The 6,287-nt window shown below is 44.3% G+C and overlaps 1 long non-coding RNA gene across 1 annotated transcript; it reads right to left on the bottom strand.

The window, feature by feature from the left end:
• Positions 1–1,453: 1,453 nt before the first annotated feature.
• Positions 1,454–1,982, bottom strand: LOC309707735. The gene is made up of 3 exons (XR_014277059.1): positions 1,964–1,982; positions 1,676–1,848; positions 1,454–1,512 (listed from the first exon to the last, which is right to left on the bottom strand). It is a non-coding gene; the product is annotated as an uncharacterized lncRNA (long non-coding RNA).
• Positions 1,983–6,287: the final 4,305 nt, after the last annotated feature.

The following is a 6,287-nucleotide window of genomic DNA, read 5'->3' as shown; positions in this document are numbered from 1 at the left end:
AGGTCTCCGCACCTGCTGGTTCTGTTCTGTGTGTGCCAGGGGCTCCGGTGCCCACTGGTTCTGAGACTGTTTTTGCTGGGGGGCCCGAGGGGCCCGTCCAGCGTCCTGCCTCGTCAGCTGGAGGGCCCGAGGAGCCCGTCCAGCCCCAAGACTCGTCAGCTGGGGGGCCCGAGGAGCCCGTCCAGCCCCAAGACTCGTCAGCTGGAGGGCCCGAGGAGCCCGTCCAGCCCCAAGACTCGTCAGCTGGGGGGCCCGAGGGGCCCGTCCAGCGTCCTGCCTCGTCAGCTGGAGGGCCCGAGGAGCCCGTCCAGCCGCCAGCTGCAGCCTCATCATCCTCGCCAGCTGCAGCCTCATCATCCTCGCCAGCTGCAGCCTCATCATCCTCGCCAGCTGCAGCCTCATCATCCTCGCCTGGTCCAGCCTCCCTGTCTTCACCCACACCGTCGCCTGGTCCAGCTTCAGCTTCATCAGCTCCGCCTGGTCCGGCATCTGCTTCAGCATCCTCCTCGCCTGGTCCAGCGTCTGCTTTGGCTTCATCCTCGTCTGGTCCAGCCACTGCTTCATCCTCGTCTGGTCCAGCCACTGCTTCATCCTCATCTGGTCCAGCCACTGCTTCATCCTCGTCTGGTCCAGCCGCCGTGTCTTCAGCATCGCCTGGTCCGGCTCCAGCCTCCGTGTCTTCAGCATCGCCTGGTCCGGCTCCAGCCTCCGTGTCTTCAGCCTCGCCTGGTCCGGCTCCAGCGTCCTCATCAGCCTCCCCAGATAGCAAGGAAACATTGAAACAATGTTGAGTCAATATCAGGCTGTGTCATTGAATCAACGTTGAAGTGTGACGTTGACCTAACGTCACTCTTGCACCCTTTTTTAACGTTGAAACAACGTCAGGTTTTGATGTTGAATCAATGTTGAAACCTGACGTTGATTCAACGTTATATTTTCTAATACTGCTGACATTGAAACAATGTCAGATTCTGATATTGAAACACTGTTGAGCTATGGTGTTGATTTTCCACCTCTTTCGCACAGTTGCTTTTTATTAAAACAACAGTTAAATCATGACTGGAAATCTACCTTTCTTTATAGGTATTTTAACCAATACTAAACTACTGCATGTTTCCATCAATACTTCAACCACCTAAACACATAATTGTACTTATTCCTTAAATTGGACACCCTTTATAAAAAAAAACCCAAATGTCTCACAATGTATCATGTCAATATTAATATCCTAAAATAAGAAAGCATTGCATGTGATGTAACAGAGAAAAAAATAAACATAAAAAGGTCAATAGGCATGTTTCGTTTGCTAAATACTTTATTAAAAGACAGTTTCCTATTTACGTTTATACGATTCACAGAAGTTTGTAATTTTTTGCATGATGTGTGTCCTGCACCACCCAAACGATCTGGGGCGTATCGGAGCCATTTCTGCACTGCTTGTGCAAAGACAAACTCGGACATAGTTTTCCCCTAACTGCTGCGTCAGGCTCCAATCAAGGCAAAGCGTCTCACCTATAGACACATTTTAAGAGATGGAATTAGCGTGTCTCATGTCTTAAATGTGTATGCAAGTGCTTGTGTGTTTAATCAACAAGCCGTTGTTATGTATTTAAATCACATCTGACAGCTATTACACTTTATAGTTACAAAGTGTACATAACCTTTATATACTTACCATTGCCTTATTTGCCTCTTGTGATTGAAGAGCTGGCTCTGCATTGTTTAGCTCCTCAATGTTGTGCAAGGGCAAATCCAGAGGCAGTACCCCAGCATCTACCGATTCATTGCAGCCGGTATTGCGGATGGCTCTGACCTCCTCACGGAGTTCGTTAACAGCTCTCGTCAGGTCTGACAGAAAAAGATAATTTTTTTTTTTAAGTATTTAAGAATACAGACAACTTATCAAAAGTTTCCTTGTGTCACACACAGATATGTACAAAGACACTAGACAGTATTTTATTACCTGGTATTTTCACTCGAGGGTCCTGGGGAAACCATTTTTTTGTGGGCTGATCATCCTCTGAGTCACTATATGTGTACAGGGGATTTGGTCTAAAGAAAAAAAGTTGAAAACGGTCATAAGTAATTACAAATGTGCTTTTGGAATATTTTTTCCTAAAGTTACAGTTTGATTTATAACAACACACACAGGAAACAGATGTGCAAGAAGGTACAGTATACAAGGAATTTTTGAAGTGCACAAGTGTACATGGCTTTGCATTTATAAAAAGTTTACAAGCTTCCACTTTTTGGACTATATTATGTGGTGATATTGCAGTATGCAAGCACCACAGATATGTATAAAAGACAAGATCATAAATTCTTAGCAATCAAAGATATGTTTGTGAAATAAAAAAAGTTTTACTTGTGCTTTCTTTTATGACTGGTCTGAGTTTCAGCTTTGGACTGAAGGTCAGACGTATCACAGTGTTCACTTAGATATTTCTGAAGACTGCGTTCTGCTTCGTGAAACGTGTCTGGAAGTACAAACACAATGTATGGCCAGACATAAATTAGGACACGAAAAACTTGTTATTGTTACATTTATACAACACCAATCCAGATGATACCCACCATGGCTTATTAGAAGTCGGACTGGTGCATAGGTGAGCCATGTTGCACCAGGATGAACTCTCCTCTTTACTGCGTCGTGGATCCTGAATGTGTCTCACGGAGGATATGGAGGCCATGACAATTTCTCCCCATTTATCCATGATCTAGGGACTATTTCTGTACCACCAGTGCTAAACTGCACAATGCACCAGTCTTTCATTTTTATCTTTTTTTTTAATTTGGAGTCCTTTTTTGCCCTGTCTAGGATAAACAGGAAACAGATAATTACAATATATTTCATAGTCACTACAAAACTTGATCTATTGATTGAACTAAATAATAAATAATAGCTTAAAATGTATATAGGCAACAATTACAAGCAAACCCGTATATGTAAGCATTTAAACACTGAAGATAATACAATTAACAGTATTTTGTCTAAGTCTGCCATTGTAGGAATTCATGGCACCGAGACAAAAACTTGGCGCACAGTGTGGCGTCAAAATAGGCGCACACCTTTGACGCTGCATTTTCTCCGTCTTCCTCGTCCACACGTAAATGCTAAACGCAGTTTACGTGTGGACAAAAGGTGCAAACGCAAGTTAGGTGAGCGTGCAGCGTAAAGTTAGGTGAGCGTGCAACGTAAAGTTAGGTGAGCGTGCAACGTAAAGTTTGAATTGAGTGCAAATCGAAGCGGGTGCTCTCCAATCATTAAAAGTAACAAAGTCATTGAACACATTTATACAGTTACCTTTACGTTTATCAATCATATATCACAGATTTACAATTTTTTGTAGTACTATGCTAAAAAGCAACCACAGAGCGAAAGTCTGGGTCAAGCGCCGAGGTGACGGCAAGAACAAAGGAACCCTCGAAGCGTTAAAGCTAGCTTTGTAAGGGAATATAACGGAAAAGTATGAAACTAAAATGTTTTCTTTGTTGATAGACTTTGTTTGCAGTGCAATTTATTTGTTGCCGGATTGTAAGATGAAAGTAGACACAATTTCGGGCTCCCACATTTTATCCGAAACTTTACATTAACAAGTTTGTTTTGTTTTTTTTACTGTTATTCAAATGCAACCGTGGAAATAACGAATAGAACAAAAGTCATTCATTCTTACCTTATACTAATCGTGGTGCAGGCCAGTGCAGTGCATGAACTGATGCCTTCTCCGGTCAATTCCGCTGAGAGTAAATCTAATGTCCCGCTCTACTGTACAAGACAATGGTTACCTGGAGGGATGTACCAATGTGATAGGGGTGCTGCGGAATAGTTCAAGTGGTAGCAGCTTTAATTTCCCGCTCAACCATAAATCGATGGTTTTTCAACGTGATTGTTGTCACCTTGTCAACTATAAATAGATCAACAATCAACGATGACAGAACAACAGTGAATCAATGTTATTTCAATGTCAGTGTCAGGTTTCATCAGTATTTCAATGTTGTTTCAACATTGGTTTTGTGTTGACATTTCAATCCTGACGATTCTGATGGTTCAGATGGAAAATCAACATCTGTTCAATGTCTCCTTGCTATCTGGGTCGCCTGGTCCGGCTCCAGCGTCCTCATCAGCCTCGCCTGGTCCGGCTTCTGCTTCAGCCTCGCCTGGTCCGGCTTCTGCTTCAGCCTCCGCATCCTCATCATCCTCATCAGCGTCGCCTGGTCCGGCTTCTGCTTCAGCCTCCGCATCCTCATCATCCTCATCAGCGTCGCCTGGTCCGGCTTCTGCTTCAGCCTCCGCTTCCGCTTCGCCTGGGGCTGCAGGGGCCATGCAGCCTTCAGGTCCCCTACTACCGCCTCCACATCGTCGGTCATCTGCCAGGCCGCTTGTTGGGCATCTCCGCCACCGTGGACGCCCTCCTGAGCACCCTCCTGAACGCCGCCACTGCCTTCCGCGTGGCCGGCCCCCAGATCTGCTCTGTCGCCGCCACTGCCTTCCGCGTGGCCGGCCCCCAGAACTGTTTGCCCGTCGCCGCAGTTGCCGTCCACACGGTCGGCCCCCAGAACTGAACTGTTTTGGCCTCCTGCGCTGTCGGCCTCCGGGTCGGTCCCCTGAACTTGACCTTCTGGGTCTTTCTGGGCGTCTGTGTTTCTCGGTGTAACTACGTCTCTCTGCATTCTCCGCTCCCCTTTTCATGCTTAGGTTTGTTATTTAGTTTTCCCAGTCTAGGTTTTTTCAGTCATTCGTCTTGTCTCACTACCTGTTCAGTCGCTCCACTTCTGCAAATAAAACTTCATTCTCATCACCAGTCAACTGCCTGCATTTTGGGTCCTTTTCCTCCTACACCACACGGCTCACGCCGCCAGCCGTGACAAATACAGATCCTGAAGGTATATTTTAAAATCTACTGATAAACAAAGGGTACAACAAACATTACCTGACACATCTAAATAATTTCATTATTGTAGACAAGAGCATAATGGAAAAGTTACAGATCAACTTTGGATAAGAAAATATAAAAAACAACACTCAGAGTGAAAGATTAAACCAGTCACTGAACACATTTTAAAACGGGCCTCAGTGCTTGCTACAATTTAATAAGAAACACTGTTTAAAAAAAAAAAACATTGGAAAAGTAGAAAAGTTTATTGTCTTGTCCACATCTGCCTGCAGCCTGTCTCTCATCCAGCATTCGCATTGCTCTGCCTCACTCTGCAGCTCTTTACAGGCTTGGCTCTGTTCTTCAGGCCTGATTTAGCTGCTCTGCTCCAGAGTCCGCTCTTTATCTGCTCGGATTAGCTCTTCACACTGGACTCTCTGGTCAGCTCAGCTATGGTTCCTCCACTATTCTGCACAGCCTCCAATCCACCAGGTTCTCCATGGCTCAATAGTCCATCGCGCCCCGGAGTCTCCTAGCCGCTACGCTAACGATAACAGTTTGCTAATGTAAGAGCTAATAGCTAAACAGCATATGTTAGGATGTGCGCCAGTTGGGTTAACCTTTACAATAACTGTTTGATACTTCAGTGTTGTTGAAACTTTCCAGAGATTTTGTGACATTTTTAACTTCCTGCTAAAGTGCTGTTAAACATTAAGTACTCAATCTTTAGTGACAACAGGAGCCAACCCAGATAGCAAGGAGACATTGAACAGATGTTGATTTTCTTTCTGAACCATCAGAATCGTCAGGATTGAAATGTCAACATTGAAATACTGATGAAACCTGACACTGACATTGAAATAACATTGATTCACTGTTGTTCTGTCATCGTTGATTGTTGATCTATTTATAGTTGACAAGGTGACAACAATCACGTTGAAAAACCATCGATTTTTGGTTGAGCGGGAAATTAAAGTTGCTACCACTTGAACTATTCCATAGCACCCCCTCTCACATTGGTACATCTCTCCAGGTAACCATTGTCTTGTACAGTAGAGCAGGACATTAGATTTACTCTCAGCGGAATTGACCGGAGAAGGCATCAGTTCATGCACTGCACTGGCCTGCCACGATTAGTATAAGGTAAGAATGAATGACTTTTGTTCTATTCGTTATTTCCACGGTTGCATTTGAATAACAGTAAAAAAACAAACTTGTTAATGTAAAGTTTCGGATAAAATGTGGGAGCCCGACATTGCGTCTACTTTCATCTTACAATCCGGCAACAAATAAATTGCACTGCGAACAAAGTCTATCAACAAAGAAAACATTTTAGTTTCGTACTTTTCCGTTATATTCCCTTATATAACCTAGCCTAACGCTTTGAGGGTTCCTTTGTTTGTTCACCTAACT

Source organism: Aulonocara stuartgranti (genome assembly GCF_965226115.1).
Source record: "Aulonocara stuartgranti genome assembly, chromosome: 6".
Taxonomy (NCBI): Eukaryota; Metazoa; Chordata; class Actinopteri; order Cichliformes; family Cichlidae; genus Aulonocara; species Aulonocara stuartgranti.
Note: the sequence above shows the minus strand (reverse complement) of the source record. Positions and strands in the feature narration are given on the sequence as shown.